The sequence below is a fragment of the Pseudophryne corroboree genome, chromosome 5 (genome assembly GCF_028390025.1).
Source record: "Pseudophryne corroboree isolate aPseCor3 chromosome 5, aPseCor3.hap2, whole genome shotgun sequence".
In the NCBI taxonomy this organism is placed as follows: domain Eukaryota; kingdom Metazoa; phylum Chordata; class Amphibia; order Anura; family Myobatrachidae; genus Pseudophryne; species Pseudophryne corroboree.
The window spans coordinates 501,350,491-501,369,422 of NC_086448.1; the positions used below are offsets into that span (position 1 = coordinate 501,350,491).

The 18,932-nt window shown below is 43.9% G+C and overlaps 1 long non-coding RNA gene across 1 annotated transcript; it reads right to left on the bottom strand.

The window, feature by feature from the left end:
• Positions 1–13,940: 13,940 nt before the first annotated feature.
• On the bottom strand, positions 13,941–14,466 carry LOC134929160 (uncharacterized). The gene is made up of 3 exons (XR_010178339.1): positions 14,402–14,466; positions 14,226–14,322; positions 13,941–13,996 (listed from the first exon to the last, which is right to left on the bottom strand). It is a non-coding gene; the product is annotated as an uncharacterized LOC134929160 (long non-coding RNA).
• Between the last annotated feature and the right edge of the window lie 4,466 nt (positions 14,467–18,932).

Here is an 18,932-nt window from a genome sequence, read left to right on the forward strand (position 1 = left end):
CTCGTGGTCTCGAGCGTCCGCTACGCCATAGCGAATCATTACTCTAGTCATAGCCAATAACGTGTCCTGTGATCACTGGGCCGTGAGCGAACGTGACGCTTGAGCGTCTCGCCTACGGCTGAGCGATCGTTACGCAACTAGCGTACCATTACGGTACTTCTTAAGTAAACAGCGTACAGTGTTCTTAGACTTCATAAAGGGTTGTTTATACGACAAGGGAATTCAGCATTGTCAATTGGGGACTCGTCCTATCCTTCTCATATCTGCACTAGGTAGATCAGCAGACATTATCCCCCCAGCAAAGGGTGGGAGGTTGTCTCGCAGTGCTGACGGGATAAGCGTCTGCTTCGCTTAGATAAAGAGTGCTGAAGGAATCCGGGAACCGGAAGTAAGAACAAAGCGCTTGTGTCTTTTAAAACTGTTTTATTTCTCTTCTGTCTTGCGTATACACGCACGCATACATTTATCTGCATTTCTTTTTCAAATTTCGTATATCACTATTCCTGTTTGCCAAGTTTTATAGTTGATTAGAAAGTGCAAAAAGAGATTTGCTGTTATTTCATAGTAGAGGTAATAGTTAAAGTATAGACCAACACACGGCTTGTCTGGGAGATAAGACAGTCAGTGTGGTGTGCGGTAGATGATCAGGGATCACCTACATTGATAAAGGTAGAAATTGTGTTACGGTGGATCTTTGTTTTGCGTACACGTGTCCCTAACAAAAGACTTGCGTACGCAATCCAAACGGCAGACGCACGCAGCGTACATTACGCAACGTAGCGTCTGGTTACGCAACGTAGCTCAAGTCACGAAAAGTTGAATTAGCGCAAAGCGATAATTAGCGCAAAGGCGATAAGTAACGCACAGCGGTAAATAACGCGACGCGGTAAATAACGCAAATCTATTTTTGGAAAAATCTGAAATTTAGTTTAACAGATCCTGCTCCTAATTGGTAACACAGTTGGACTGAAGACAATTTCTGCGCAGAAATAGATATAGAAACAAAAGTGTACATGTGTTGAGTGAGTGTGGTTTTGTATACAAAAGTTTATATAACTTTAAGGTGGAACCAAAAGGAAAGTCGGGTACTTGTCAAGGGACACACGTGTAAGTGACATATACGGTGGCTAGGGAGGCATCCCTGGTTAAATAATATTTGAGCATTAGAGTATAGCGGACCATAAGGTAACAGACCAGGAGGTCATTAACAGAAGGTAACAAGACCAGGAGGTCGTAAGGTACTAAAAGGTCCGCTATAAAGGTACAAGAGGCACAACGCCTGGGGTGTTGGTGCAGAACCCATATAGGCCATAAGCTCTTGCTGAAGGAATCGCGGCCGGAAACATCGATTCCATTGATCTTTCAGTACATGACAAGTAGTGCTTGTGTACTGAACGATTGGACCACACGTAATTGTGTGCAGTAGTTAGTAATCTGACCTAATACCATTAGAGTAAAGTGGTCACAAACGCTATCTGTACATTCTGACGTGATTTGTGTAATTTTTTATTTTTGGAAGGGAAGTTCGCTGGTCACTCAGGAACTATCTAACAACCCCAACTTTACTGGAAAGAGTAAGTGTCCTGCGGGTAACCCTCATATGTTCCAGTAAACAGAAGGTTCCATAGGGGCCCTGTATCGAGTACGCCAGCACCATATCGGTGTGATCAGGTCGTATTGGTCGAGGTGGGCGAGTGAGTGGGGTACTCGGTAAACCACCACCGCCGGCCTACTGTGGAGTAATTTGGTTGTCTGTAAAGGCTTGCTGAAAACCTTGATACAGAAATCCAAGGAGGACTAAGCAACACCTGCAGACTATGGGGGCCAGTTGCTCAGGTAGGGGGCGATCAACCCTGGTTCAGGTTGATTCTGTGAACCGACCAGTTGGGTCGGCACGATATGTAATGTGTGAAAAATATGGAAGTCACACCGAATCTTTATGTGATGAATGGGAGAGAATGACTGTACAAGACAGGGACAAATTCCCAAGAATAGGTAGCTTCAGTCCAGACGTGTTACAAAATTTAAGGAGGAGGATATGTCTCGTAAAATCAACAAAGAGACGAATTCAGCATCATGATTACTTACAGTTATGGCACCAGGAAGGTGAGATACAGAGAGGTTTGGCTCTGGCGGCGGGATCTGGGGCAGTCAGGAAGCTGATAGCCACAGCTCCACCTCCACCATACATTGCAGGAGAGAAGTTGATTACGGAGAGAAACGCACTGGGTTGTAAAACACAAACTCTTAGTAACCCTGTAAATGTTAATGATGTTAACCAAATAACTCATGCAAGTATTAACCCGTGCAAGATGTACCCTGTTTTGAACCTTCCTCAGGAGTGTGATCAAGAAGAAGATTCGGCAACAATTTCAGCGCTCTCTCTAGCGGCCACCATATCAGAAACCACAGTAGGAACTGCACCACCCACGAGATTAGTGAAGGCCCCTAGCGGAGGGATAGGTGAGGTCGTGTCAACGGGTAAGTACGGCACCATGCACTACACTGAAACAATTGTACCACAAGTTGTAGAATCTACGCAGAATGAGGCTGTTAGAATTGCTCCTGTAAAGGTGATAGTAGTTCCCAATGGGAAAACAGATGCATCAGGAGCCACACCCGTCAGGAACATTGCCATGTATTGCCCGTTCACTAGAATGGAATTGAGGACCATAGTGTCTGAATTCCCAGACCCCAGAAAAGATTTAGTGGCAAGCCAAAAATACATCAGGGATCTAGGAAACACTTTAGAGCCCAATAATAAGGATTGGCAGATAGTGCTAAGAGCTTGCTTACCTTCCAATGTCGACTCAGTTAAATTCTTGGCTGATTGTGGACTAGATAAAGATGTACCGCTTACAGATGTGTACGACCAGGATAATGTAAAAAGGATAAATTTACAGCTAAAGGAGTATTTCCCAGCCGTTGTTAAATGGAATAAAATATTTTCCATTAAGCAAAAGGAGTCCGAAACGGCAGCAGAATATTTCCACCGGGCACTATCAGAAATGGCAAAATACACTGGTATAGAAGACATTAAGACCAACCCAAACCATCGAGAAGTAGCAGTATCTGTACTGATGGATGGTTTGAAAGAAACATTAAAGGCTAGGGTACAGACCACACAACCATGTTGGCGAGGTCTGTCAGTGTCCACCTTGAGAGAGGCTGCTGTTGATCACGACAAAAACATCACTAGACACAGGGAGTCGCAAAGTGATAAGTTGATGTCCGTAAGTATACAGGCGCTGACCACAAGGCAGCCTGCGTATGTACCACCGAATCCTGTGGGTAAGGCAAGTGTAATAACATGTTTTTCTTGTAACAGACCGGGACACTTTGCACGAGAATGTAGAACAAAGAATGTACAAAGATCTTTTCAACCCCCTAGACAACAACACAACACACGACATTGGGAGCAGGGTCCACAGAGGCGGAGTTTTGAGCCACATACAGGGGAAACAAAAAGATATCCCCCGAACAGAGACTGGCAGGCCTCTGGTAGTTCCCAGCTAACTCCCCCACAAGTAGTTGCTGCCAATGGGATTCAGGGAGGTCAGCATACCCAATAGGGGTGTGGCCACACCTGTAATCTGCAGCCAGTTAAATTGATTGCCAGTCTTGGAAGCGAACCAGAGATTGCAATCAATGTAGCTGGTAAAACTTTAAACTTTCTTGTAGACACAGGGGCGGCCAAGTCAGTGATAAATTCGACAGTGGGCATGAGAACCACTGGTAGGACAATTCCAGCCATGGGAGTAACAGGAGTAGTCCAGCACTACCCTGTTAGCAAACCAGCCGAGATTACAATAGGGCCTTTGCATACCAAGCATTCCTTTTTGCTGGCTGCATCGGCACCAACTAATCTCCTGGGGAGAGACTTACTATGTAAAATGGGTTGCGTCATTTATTGTACTCCTGAAGGTGTATTCCTGGACATACCTGAGAATCACGCTCAGGAGGTACGAGACATGTTAGACTCCCCATCAAAATTAATGTCACATTCCATTATGACAAATAGGAATCCATCCCAAGTAGAAGAGATGATATCTCAGATACCAGAGTCACTTTGGACAAAAGATGGACAGGACACTGGATTAATGGCAAACGTAGCTCCAGTAGTTGTACAAGTAAAAGATGGTAGGATAGCTCCAAAAATCCCACAGTATCCTCTGAAGCCAGAGGTGGAGTTAGGAGTTTTCCCCGTGATAGAGCGCTTGCTACAACAGGGCATTCTAGTAAGAACGTCCAGCACAGCAAATAGTCCCATCTTCCCTGTTAAAAAGAGTGGGGGGAGGGGTTACAGGCTAGTGCAGGATCTAAGGGGGATTAACAAAATAGTTGAAAGTCAGTTCCCCGTAGTGCCTAATCCAGCTGTCATCCTAATGCAAATTCCTCCCATTGCCAAATTTTTCACTGTTATTGACCTCTGCTCCGCTTTCTTTTCGGTACCTCTGCACCCTGACAGCCAATATTTGTTTGCATTCACATACAGAGGAGTCCAATACGCGTGGACTCGGTTACCCCAAGGTTTCATAGATAGTCCAAGTATATTTTCTCAGGCTTTGCATGATTGTTTACAGTCTTTCCAACCAGAGAGTGGATCAGTATTGATACAGTATGTGGATGATTTATTACTGTGTTCAGATTCACTGGAAGCATCTCTGAAGGATACGAAACAGCTCCTGTTTCATCTTTCAGACACAGGTCACAAGGTTTCCAAAGACAAGTTACAATTATGCCAGACTAAGGTAAAATATTTGGGACACTGTCTAACACAAGGACTGAGACACCTGACCGCTGATAGAATCCAAGCCATTAGAGACATGACACTGCCACAAACCCAGCAACAGATCAGGACGTTTTTAGGAATGTGTGGGTATTGCCGTAATTGGATCCCAGGGTTTTCCATATTGGCGTTACCTTTGCAGGAAATGGTCTCTTCAAACAAACCTGATCGGATTTCGCATACAGACGAATCCGAAACAGCATTTGAGAGACTCAAACAGTGCCTAACGCAGGCACCAGCACTAGGTATGCCAGACTATGGGAAACCCTTTGAACTATACGGAACAGAAAGTGCTGGGTGCGCAGCAGGTGTACTAACCCAAAAACACGGTGACGCCAGCAGGCCAATTGCATACTACAGCGCCCAGCTAGACACGGTAGCGCGATCCCTCCCCACATGCTTGCGTAGCGTTGCGGCGATAGCATTGCTAGTGACGAAAAGTGAAGATGTCGTGCTAGGCCACAACCTCACAATCCATACACCGCATGCGGTATCTGCCTTATTGAATTCTGCCCAAACCAGACACGTCTCATCAGCAAGGTTTACAAGATGGGAATTGGCATTAATGGCCCCAGTAAACATCACCATAAGGAGATGCAGCGCATTAAATCCTGCAACATTTCTCCCAGGTGTGCCTGGTCAGGCACAAAGGGTGGAAGGTGAGAGTGATGGGGAAGGAGGATTTAATGCAAAGGGAGATACACATGATTGTATGGAATATTTGACCCAAAATTTTACCGCAAGGCCTGACATCAGTGACAACCCACTGGAAGATGCAGAACTCACGTTCTACACGGACGGTAGTTGTCATAGACAGTCAGACTCGGGAGACTTGTGTACTGGATACGCAGTCGTAGATGACCAAGACACCATAGAAGCGGAACCGCTAGGCCCACCTCACTCAGCCCAGGTTGCTGAACTGGTCGCCCTAACCAGAGCATGTGAATTGGCTAAGGGTAAGTCAGCCAATATCTACACCGATTCTAGATACGCCTTCGGGGTAGTACATGATTTCGGAGCCCTATGGCGCCTCAGAAATTTCATGACGGCAGCTGGTACACCGATAGCGCATGCAGCATATATAAAAAGGCTTCTAACAGCGATACAGGAACCCGACAGAGTGGCTGTTATCAAATGTAAAGCACATACATATAGCCAAGACCCAGTATCCCTTGGTAACAGCCGAGCAGACGAAGCCGCAAAGCTTGCAGCTGCTACCCCCATACAGACAGACACCACACAACTGATGGTATTTAATACCATCAACACACAAAAGTTGTGTGAGATGCAGAATTTGTGTTCCACACAGGAGAGAGCAGTCTGGAAGGCAAAGGGATATGGCCAGGAGTCCTCAGGGCTCTGGACGGATGGACATGGTAAACCAGTGGCCCCCAGGGCATACCTTCCATGTCTGGCTGAAGCAGCTCACGGGCTGACTCATCTAGGCAAGGAGGGGATGTGCAAATTGGTAAGAGCATACTGGTGCGCCCCAGGATTCTCCTCTCATGCGAGTAAAAGAGCAATGTCATGCCTTACCTGTCTGAGAAAGAATATTGGAAAAGCAATACCTACAGAACCATCCCATATCCCACCTGCCGGCGGCCCTTTCCAGGTAATACAAATCGACTTCATTCAATTACCCCCATGTCGAAATTTGAAATATGTACTTGTTTGTATAGATGTTTTCTCGAATTGGGTCGAAGCTTTCCCAGCAGCTACAAATACCGCTATGTTTACCGCTAAGAAAATTGTGCAGGAATTTGTATGTAGATATGGTATCCCTAGAATCATTGAAAGTGATAGGGGTACCCATTTTACAGGTGATGTCTTTCAAGGAATGTGTAAGTTGATGGGAATTGATAGCAAGCTGCACACTCCGTACCGTCCACAGGCGAGCGCGAAGGTCGAAAGAGTGAACAGCACTATTAAAAATAAATTGAGTAAAGTAATGGCAGAGACAGGATTGACGTGGCCAGAAGCTTTACCCATTGTTTTGTATAGCATCAGAACCACTCCCAGGTCCCCTCTTAATCTGTCTCCTTTTGAAATCTTGTTTGGTCGACAACCGCATGTCATGATTAACCCCCAGGATGATTTGAAATGTAACAATGAAGTAACTGTAAAGTACTTGATTAACATGAGTAAGCAGTTGAGGAATCAAAATGATAATCTGAAGTTGGTGATTCCTGATTTACCAGATAGTAATTGTCATGACATTGAACCTGGGGATTATGTAATGATACGAAATTTTCTACGCTCAGGTTGTCTTATTGATAGATGGGAAGGACCATACCAGGTCTTATTGACTAGCACCACAGCATTGAAGGTGGCTGAGAGAGAGACTTGGGTCCATTCATCCCACTGCAAAAAGGTTGCTGATCCAGAGAAGTCCCGTGATAAGGAACAGACGGTAGAGGTTGTATCACTGGAGTGTCTGTTCCAGGAGGACTGAGGCGGCACCTGAGCCTTGAAGACCGAAAGCAGTTGTCGACTCCCTTCTCCCTTTTATTGTTTTCCTCCACTTCCCATCCCCTCTTCCTTGAAATTTCTTTTCCCCCCCTCTCATTCTTCTCTATTTCCTCCTCAAAGATGGACTTGCCCCAAGAGACTGTGATCCGGATTTTGATGTTAACCATGATGTTGACCAGAGCAGTCTGTTCCGGCGAGAGTACCATAGAGGTCGAGAGAGGATCTGGAATGGGTTCCGATTATGATGATGGAGGCGTAGTTTTCCAAGATCAATCAAACCAACAAGCAAAGGCGAGTATCAGAAAACGATCCGATAGAAGAAATTGTGATGGATTGTTAGCTGAAGAAAATTGTATCTGTAGGCTCTGTGATAATCTGGTTGAAGATGGATGCATAAAGAAATGCCAATCTAGTTTTAATATCCATATGGACCGGCATCCATTGAGTGACTATCACTCCTTAGTGGGTAACGTGTTAAACCAAACAGATTGTTGGGTATGCTCTCAAGTGCCTCAGGGTCACAGCAAATCAGGGCTAGTACCATTTCCTTTAACGTTAGGGGAGGTACTTGAGCTAAATGGTGGGAGACCGGTGGACCGGAGGTTTAACATCTCCAGCCCTCCTAGTTTGAAGCTCCACCAATACCATGTGGATAGGTCCCTCTTATGTTTCAACATCTCCAATCCCAGAAAACCGGGAAATTGGGAAGTGTCATGGAGCAACCTTACCATGACCTTTTCACACAGAGCAGATAGAATGCCTACAGATACAGAGCTGGTACGCCACATAGCCAGTAGAGGAAAATCTTTCCGGTATCGATATACCTTAGGAAATAGGATTACTAGAGTTGGAGAGGTATCACCAGGATACTGTGCACATATCGTACAAACTGATACGTGCATTAGGCAGATGGAAGAATTAGGGTCAGGAGATTTCACCTGGAAGGTTTGTAACATGGTCATGTCCTTCTCCGTCCCATATGTTCTCCCCGATGATGCATATTTCATATGCGGGAGAAAGGCGTACAAGTGGCTTGCCCCAAACTCTGAAGGATTGTGTTATATTGGAAAAGTATTGCCTGAAGTGATGACTGTTACACATGACAAAATGAAGGACATACACCGTGGTGCCCAAGCTCCTTATACTCACACTCATTACGAGCACCGAGTTAAAAGACAACTGTCAGAAAGGTTAGAGCATCCGGCCTCTGATCTTATCCATGAATCCACCGGGATTCAGGTCCTGGTAGCGTTAGATTTCACTCGTACCGCTCGGGGAGTGATGAATTATAGATACATTTCCGCACTCGCCAATTTGTTAGATAATATCACTGAAATGTATGATGACACGTTTAGATACACTGGAAGAGAACTTCAAGCTTATAAAACAGAACTAGTTCAGCATAGGATGGTTCTTAATTATCTTACAGCAGTAACAGGCGGATATTGTGTTACATTGGCAACACAGTACGGCATAAAGTGTTGCACGTATATCACAAATAGCACCGAGGATCCGGTAGAGGTCATAGACCAAAAGATGGATGATATTCTCCAATTGAAGTGGGAATTTCGTCGGAAACACAATCTCACCCTTGCTGCTGTAGGAAATGAGCTGACTGGTTGGGTGTCATGGTTGAACCCGCGAAATTGGTTCTCCGGTTTGGGAGACTGGGCTCAAGGAGTCATAATGGATGTTGGAAAGTTTCTACTATGTATCTTGGGTGTCGTTATATCGATTGGATTGATATTTAGATGCGGGCAGGCTTTAATGAGGTGCAAACAAAGTACAAGAGTGATGAGCTTGAGGAGCGAGGAAACTGTAATTAACCTGGATTTGATTTATGACCCAATGATAGAAACCAGGATGGGATGAAAATGCGATTATACGGTCCGTTTCTTTCACCTGTTTTTCTGCTTTTCTCCAAGATACAAAGACCCCCTTGGACGAGGAAGTTGACGAGACGCTATACAGACAACAGACAAGCACCAAAGATGAAGTTTTGGCCACTTGAGAAATGGACACTTGATGAACTTTGCCATGGATCCCCAGTTTCCCTAGTACATTTAAACTCACGCTAGCCCAACATTTTTTTGTAAATCCGATGGCTCTGACAAAGCTATTTGCTCATGCCCAAGGAGCAATACAGCGCAAAGAAGACGACTCTCAACAGATACCGAACACAACTTCGACGACAGATGTACATTTCCCTGACATAGAATATCATTGCATTTTCCATAAGTGTTCTTTATCTTCATCTCTACAACCCTCAGGTAATGACACACATAGACGATAGGGAATACAGGCACAGATATCAGCAACCACATACCTCCCCCATTCATGTATCATCAACTAAAATGTGCTCCCCATTTTGTTCAAAATCCGAAAAGAGCTCGGTAAAGTTTGACAGCCCATCCACAGACCTGTACCACAGGATAAGAAGGAATTCAAATGTATACTTCGCAATACCTCGAAGCTTGATGTACAACACGTACGGCACGATGATACATGACCCCCCAAACATGGATTCATACACACATGCTTCTGCTATCTCACTAGGTCATACCCTCTTCACACCTTCTCCTCTCTCCTCCCTTACCCAACCATGGAAATGTATTAACCCCTGACTTGCATTTTTCTCCTTAAATGTTTTGTGGCAGTTATTATTGACTGCCAAAGGGTGGACTGTCAAAGTCAGAAAAATGTCTCTATGCACATTGCCATATTTGCACCGCACACTGGTCCGCGCTGCGCATGCGTACGCTCTCCCGTGAAGGCGCATACCCGCAATAGCGGGCACTCGCAGGCGCGGTATGCGTATTTACGGTAGAGTTTATGTAGTCGTAGCGTGCGACTCATTCGTTACATATTTTCACAATTAATGTAGTTTATAGATCATGATCCCTTTGATAGTTTCTGAAAGTTTGGTTAATATAGAAGGTCCCTGTTTAAAGTAATCCCTCTTTGTATCGTACGAAGGGTCTAACAAGAATCATACAGCAGTGTTTGGTACCCATCGGAAGAGTATTTAATTAGCAATATTCCGGTGTTGGTTTGGAGCGTATTAATCGCTCGTGCGAATAGTTATGGACATAAGAAGTTTATGTCCATTTCTACTATTTACTCATACTCAGGTATGCGGCGGGAAACCTAGTTCCCCACCCACCTGAGCTGTTTGAAATCGTCACAGCCCACCTGTATGAATCAACCTATGACCTTTTGTTGTGATACAGGGTCGAATTCCTTCATCCAATGGACAATGGGATTGTAGGGACTATGAGATTGCATTGTGTGTGGGGCATAAATAGGCAGGCCGACCACATCCAGCTCTCACTCTTCAACGGTTCTCATTGCTGAAAATCGGGTGCTGGATGTCCAGGCGCATGCGATCGTTTACCCTTGTGCGTAAGTTTCTCTCCGTAATCATTGTCTTTCTGTGAGCCAAATTTCTCTCATCTCTCTCCGTCTCTCTCTCTCTTTCCCTTCTCTTTCTCTCGTATCTCCCCTAGACTAGTATTGTATTGTATTAGATAGTATTGTATTTTGGTTAGGAAGTCTTTGTTATATTGTAGCGTATCATTTGTACTGTTATTCCCTTTTTTACAAGTATACTAGATATAATACAGTTAATAGGCTTTGGACCCTAAACCAGTATCTGTGTATTTCCTATAGTGTTAAGTGTTCACTTGAGCGTCGGTGACGCTCAAGCAGCTTTGTAGTTAGTCAGGTTACACAAGGTTGCACTTACACCCTGTATTCACATTAAGGTATTCCGTGTATTTCTTTGGTATAAGGTTTAGACATAAAGGTATAGCGTTGTGAGCGTCTGCGCCGCTGGTGATCTCCTCGTGGTCTCGAGCGTCCGCTACGCCATAGCGAATCATTACTCTAGTCATAGCCAATAACGTGTCCTGTGATCACTGGGCCGTGAGCGAACGTGACGCTTGAGCGTCTCGCCTACGGCTGAGCGATCGTTACGCAACTAGCGTACCATTACGGTACTTCTTAAGTAAACAGCGTACAGTGTTCTTAGACTTCATAAAGGGTTGTTTATACGACAAGGGAATTCAGCATTGTCATAAGATATACAGTTAGCACCTATATCTATAGCCAAGTATACTTAAAATTAATAGATAAATATAGCTGCTCCTAACGGTAATCTGGATACCTATTAGAATATGTATAGGAAATTGTTTGTAATATCAAACAATGAAAGAGCGCTCATAAAATTAATAGTTTTATTTATACACATAAAATACACTCATTGTATAAAATTAATACATGCTTATCTATTATGCAACAGAAAACGGTGAATGGAACATTTGTGCAAAGAAGAGCTTGTATATTTTTATATTGTATTGTCTACAGTAGCGGTCCACTTGGATGTTAGTAAGCTGGAAGTGTCCACAGTTGGTATACTAGTATACGTTATAAGTCCAGAATCAGAAAGTTTTTTAAGAAATGTGATGAGCTGTTTTTATGCTCACCCCCGTTTGTTAGGTGACTAACACTTGTGCTTTAAGATGACGCTGGTTCTCGTCAATTGCGGTGCAGAGGATTATCCCGGACGACTGCTGAGATGTAGCTGTGAAGGTGCAGAGCGCCCGTGTGCTGGATTCTGCTGATGAAGCTGTTGTTAGCACAGCGGCAGTGTAGTACGATTAGAACAATCAGTGCAGTTGTAAAGCAGGCACCCAGGGGGGAGAGAGAAGAAATGCTCACCAACGGGGAAACAAAGAAGCGTGGTTAGCCAGCGGTGGACCCGCTAGTGTGGAGACCCTAATTGGCACTTAGTCAAAATCAAACATAGACAAAATTGAACGTACAGATAATCAAAATCTGGGCTATCTGTACTATCTGGGCTCTGGGGGAGTTCAAGGGAAATCGCATAGTCAAAATCGTGCATAGTCAATATGTCGCCATGTGTATGCACATTAACATACCTCCTTCTACCACACCAGGTAATACTTGTAGATGATCTATCATTAGGCCTTTAAATCATATTAGCCTTGCCCCATCCCTATAGACTTGTGGTTGCCGTTATTATTCTTTTCAACATGCCCACTTCACTAGGAAATGGGCAAGATGTGTTTGTTCCACCAACTTTTCCGGGCATCCAGGGGACCATATATGGTCAATTAGTTGTCAGTAACTATGTCAACGTCCCTAAGGTTGACAACACAATGTAAACATTAGAATGTTGGTTCAAACTGTCAGCATCACCAGGTTGACCTACTCAAACTGTCAACAGGTTCACAATGTTGACATCTGAAATGTTGCATATGTGGCAGTTCTTTGTTTGGTATTCCAGCGTACGGGGTCCTGGCACCAGCATTTAAATTCATGTCGGGATCCTGGTGTTGGTATTCTGAGCAGTTTTGGGATCCTGGCGTCGGTATTCCTAGATGTGGGGATCCTGGAGTCAGTATTCTGACATGTTGGGATCCTCGCATCGGTATTCCAAGCAGTGTTGGGATTCTGGTGTCAGTATTCCGACTGCAGCATTACCGAACGCCGGTATCCTTACCGGATCTTTACATACCATGGGGGTAATTCCAAGTTGATCGCAGCAGAACATTTTTTAGTAGTTGGGCAAAACCATGTGCAGTGCAGGGGAGGCAGATATAACATGTGCAGAGAGAGTTAGATTTGGGTGTGGTGTGTTCAATCTGCAATCTGAATTGCAGTGTAAAAATAAAGCAGCCAGTATTTACCCTGCACAAAAACAAAATAACCCACCCAAATCTAACTCTCTCTGCAAATGTTATATCTGCCTCCCCTGCAGTGCACATGGTTTTGCCCAACTGCTAAAAAATGTCCTGCTGCGATCAACTTGGAATTACCCCCCATGTCTTTTCTAACTTGGGAAAAGAAATAACTAGTGCCTCTGGATTATCCTAGTCTATGTTTTACAGCCTCCTGATCAATCCAGAACATACTGAATCACCTTATTTACTGTGAAGTGTCTGTCCTCTGTCGTGTAAATCTTCACCTCTCTCTATTTACTGTACCTTACATGGAAACCAGCAGCCGTTTTACACATAGGATAAATCTGGTAAAATAACACTCGACCAGAAAAGGAGTAGAGAAGTTACATTGCTCTACAAAAATGATTCCAGAACTAGAGATAGCAGTGAAATACAGTTTAAAAATCTAAATAAAATTAAAGTGCTATCTCCCTCACTGCCCTGCCCCATGGCTGACTGTAGAGTCCCTATTAAGCTGCAAAAGGTTATTCTATTTCAAATCGGAAATTCTTCTTCTTGTATGATCACCCTCTTTTTTTAGCTATTGTATGTGCATAGATTCAGAACACAAAGGTATTTTCTAGTGGCAATTTCTTTAAATGTGAACTGAAATTGTTATAGTGCGTGTGGTACTGTATGTTAGACAAGGCCGGCAACAGAAACTTTGGGGCCCGGTACACTGATGTCTCTGGGGCCCTATATATATATATATATATATATATAAACAAGAGGGTTCTGCACTGTCATCAAAGCACCTAATGGTGGGTGCTCCCGACAGACGAAATGTCCGCAAATGTAGACGAGAGTTCCACGTGGTGGAGGGTGCACTCTCACTGTGTATAAAGTCCACACATTTCTTCAATAGAAAATTTTTATTGTAGCCTCAAAGGTTTCGACGTTTCGATCCAAAAACCAGGATCTTTTTCAAGAAGGGCCAAACATGAATCATCAAATCCAATCATAATATAATGAAGCCGAATAATTAAAAGTATATCTAGAAAAAATAGAACATAAACATGACTGAGCCTCCCAGGTCCCAATATATAACAATATTAGCGACAATGCTTGTATCAAGATAAACTACTTCACAATACCAGATTTAGAAAAAAGGAACTCATATACCAAAAACAGGTGGCAGAGTAGTGAGACTACAAGGAGGAATAAAATAACACCCTGTGTTCACCACTGGTCTTAAAATGCATGCAAGGCCTACCCCTCCTCACCTCTATCAGCACATTCCAATGGGGCTGCATGTCTGAACTGCTGTATACCAAGTGTGGAGAATGTCCATATAATCACAGCTCTGCAACCAAACCACTGCTGTAATCAAAGGATATCTCTATTATAAACGTGTATCAGAATCAAATGTATATATCAAACCTTGTTACCACATAAATACCTATGGGTCTGGAAAGGTGTGCACAAGACTACACCTGGATAAGGCATTCTCCCACTCAGGGTCAATGATTATAAAAACCACACTGTGTATAGGTGGTTGCTGGGTAATACTCACAATTTTAACGACAATACCAATAGACCCATGAGAAGGAGAAGGGCACCACCCTTTCCGGTTGAATCTGCCTCCTCGGTGTCCACCTCCGATACAGACCACAATGCAGGGTCTGGAGATTCGAGGCATTTTTTAGAGGTAGGCACAGATCTGCCCCCTCATTCTGGAAAACCCAGAGGCGGCGGAGGCCGCACCCAAGGAGGGGCGGGTACCAGAAGACGTGGGAGACCCAGAAAAACATAAGTACAGTGTTTAATCTGTCCAATACACCTCTTGATGAGGCCGATATGTCTCTTTTGTCTAAAGGTTTGTCATATGTGCCAACTTATCAACACAATAAATTTCAAAACACAGTTGATCAGTTTAGATTTGGTCGGTCCATTAGACTTAAGGAATATTTTTCTGATAAAACTACAGATCGACCCCATACATCGTTTAAGAAACCTTCCACGTTTGATCCTCCCTCTCAGAATGCCATCGTTGAAACGTTTTTAAGGATCGTTAACAGAGATATCAGCAATTACTCACCCCCTAAAAGCTTTGACAACCTCTCTAGCGCAGAAAGAGTTGCCCTAAAACGATTGCGTGAAAATAAGGAGTTAGTTATTCGCCCAGCCGATAAAGGTGGGGCGGTGGTGATTCAAAACTGGCAAGACTATGATAAAGAAATTATGCGTCAATTGGCGGATGAAATTACATATCAACGATTAGGATCTAATCCTGTGCCTAGCACTAAGCGGACCATTGACGCATGTCTCAAAAGGGGTCTTGACAATGGGTGGTTGGATAGTGAGCTGCATTCCTTTCTCACTGTCGAACATTCCAAATGCCCTATCTTGTACACTTTGCCCAAAGTACATAAAAGTTTGAATGCACAGCCTGGCAGGCCTATCATAGCCGCCGAGGGGTCTTTGTTACAGCCACTGGCCCAGTTTGTAGACCATATTCTCCAACCCCTAGTAACTAGGAGTGATAGCTACATCAAGGATACTGGAGACTTTCTCTCACAGCTTAAAGGGGTAGACTTATATGGCGTCCCTTGTCTAATGGCCACAATGGATGTCAACTCCTTATATACAGTGATACCACATGATGACGGGTTAAGCTCTTTAAGAACTGCATTGATTAAAGGTCCTAAAATAAACATGCCCATTGAATTTATTATCGAATTGGCCGAATTGGTCTTGAAGACCAACCATTTTATGTATAAAGATTCATATTATTTACAACTAGCGGGTACAGCGATGGGGTCAAACCTGGCCCCCTCATACGCTAACCTATACATGACACAGTATGAGTCTGTCAACATCTTTCCTAAATATGGCCATTCAATTTTCTTTTATCGTCGTTTTATTGATGACATTTTCTTGCTTTGGACCAACACAGAGGAGCTGTTTTTATCTATGGTCAGTGAACTAAACTCTCCAGCTAGTCCCATTAAATTTACATCAACTTGCTCGGACACCAGTATTAGTTTCCTTGATGTGACTATCAATAAAACTAACAATCTGTTGGTAACGACATTATATCGGAAACCAACAGATCGTAACCTCACCCTGCATGCCTCTAGTCATCATCCACCGGCCCTAAAAGACAACTTACCTGTGTCCCAATACCTTCGGGTTCTTAGGATTAACTCAGCCAGTGAGAAGGTAGAGACACAACTCACTGATGTTACTACACGTTTTAGGGAACGAGGTTACCATACTAGAGTATTATCTAGATGTCTTGAAAAAGCAAAAGCGATCTTCTCAGGGACATGTGATAGTGAGCGTAATAAATCTAAAGATAGGATGGTGTTTACCACCCACTTTGATAACCACTCTGGACATGTCAATAAAGTTTTGAAGAAACATTGGGCTATTGTCAGTTCTGATCCCACGTTACCATTCATCCGTATGAAACCACCAATGTTGGCGTATAGGTGAGGTCCGAACCTGAAACAAATGTTGATGAGACCCACCATGTATCCTGAAGCTAGGCCTTCCCGTACACAATTGTATACACAGAAACCCGGATGTTTCTCGTGCGGCAACTTTTGTATTGTTATTGCTGCTGCCTCCTCCTGGGTCCCCTATAACAATTTTTGACCCTTTTTCATATGTTGTTCAACAGTTGATTCTTTGAGGAACCATATACATATATATATATATTTCTTGAGGGATGATCTCATCTTTTGATATAAAACATCACTTTGTCTCTAAATATATTAGATCGTTTTTCCATCCCCTATTTTTGTTAGCAGCGTGCGTTCACCGGCTTCGGCCGCTGGAACGCACGGGACTTCCTGTTTCTGGTCCCCGGCGTGTGTGGATCGGTTCGGTCCCTCCGGCCCGTGGGGTTGATGTGGATGTGTCTGTTTGGTGGCGGGGGGACTGTACTCGTGGTGCGGGGACTTTGTCCCCGTGCGGGTGTCGTGCGCTGTGTGTTCGCTGGGGTGTTGCAGCATGCGTTCCACCAGGCTGCAACACCCCACAGTGCAGCTTGTGGTAACTCACATACAGCCAACAGAAGGTCCGTCTCTCCCATTGATACCAGTACTGCGCCGGGTGCCTTCACATCATGGAATATATACGTGTAGCTGGTGCGGCACTCCAGGTGACCAAAGAACTCAGAGCCAGTGCAACAAGTTGAATGACAACGTTTCAATGCCTTTATTCCGGCATTTTCATCAGGTCAACATACAAGATACAATACACAAAATGGAAAGCTGCTCAATCAGATTGTAATGTCACTCAGGTGCTAAAAGGGAGGGGTAATTCTGTGTGCTGACCTGGGGTGGCCGACCTGTGCCGACATCGTGGGGTCCTGCACCCCGGACCCATACCTAGTATTAGGGACCCCCAGTGACGGAGAAGCCTTGTCGATCGGCCTAGGGGCTTAACCCTATATCTGCAGATATACGCAACTAAGATCTCCGTATTATCTGACTATTATGTAGTAATATTTTTCACTCGGTGTGCATTAGGGAACACAGTTTTTTCCTACACAGAATTACCCCTCCCTTTTAGCACATGTCAAATGGCTAACCACCATAATCATTGAACATTTAACACATTGCAGCACTGAATACATTATCGAGCCGCAGCTTCCAAATATATCGATATTATCAATCTAATATATATCTAATCCATACTACAGTATACATCTAACTGAGTGGACACCCTGATACATATGTAGTGCTAAAGTAGCATATATTCCCACCAACTAGCCATGGGTAACCCCACTACACTTCTATAGATTAGTATAGGGGGTAACTACAGCTAACCATTAATACCCAAGGAGTGGCCCAAGGGACCCATGGCCAATTGCTGAATCCGTGAACGTATTAGATAAGGCTATTCAAGCCCAATTGTTCGTTCAAACCCCTTGGGTGCATAGTCCCCAAGCGATAAATACAACGTGTTTCCAACTGACGTAGTTTCAGACCACGATCTCCACCTCTGTGCAACACCGGGACGTGATCAATCATCCGGTATCGCACAGATACCAGTGGGTGTCGCGCCTGACAAAAGTGCCTAGCCACGGGCTGATCACTCGACCCCTTAGCGATGACCATTTTAATGGCAGACCTGTGGGCTGCCATACGCTCCTTGAACATATGTTCAGTCTTGCCCACGTATGACAGCCCACAGGGACACATGAGTTGGTATACAACATACCTAGAATTGCATGTTAATGTATGGTTGATATACAAGGTTCGTCCTGAAAGAGGATGCTGAAAAGTATTCCCACTAACAAGGAATTGACAGGTGGTACACGTACATCTAATGCATCCCTTAGGGCTGATGTTACTATGAGAAACTGGATTGGTGGTTAAATCAGTTTTTACAAGGAAATCTCTAAGGTTTTTGTGTCTGGTATAACAGGACATCAATCTTACTTGTTTCAAATTCAAATCGGGATCACTTTGTACGATATGCCACAATTTCTTAGATATATGGTTTATGCCAGGACTTGCAGGGCTATACTGGCCTACCCATGGAATGATGTTAGTCTAAGTTACTTTCTTAGATTGGCTACATAATAGCTGCGATCTATCCATCTAAGGGCTTTACTCTTAGCCTCCAAAAGAAGGTCAATAGTATAGCCATGGGCCTGAAACTTTGCCACCATTGCATTCATTTGTACTTCAGTTTGTACTGGGTCCGACGTTATTCTACGTATTCTCAATAATTGAGAATAGGGGAGTCCAAATTTAAGGGGTGAAGGGTGAAAACTGTGGAAATGAAGTAAATTATTACGATCCGTGGGTTTACTAAATAATGATGTCTGTATAGTACCATCACTAATAGATATACATACATCCAAATAATTAATGGATTCTTTGCTCATGGTGTAGGTCAATTTAATAGGGTGATCACGTTTATTACGATTATCTATAATCCCTGCTAATCGCTCCTCTGTTCCTTTCCACAGT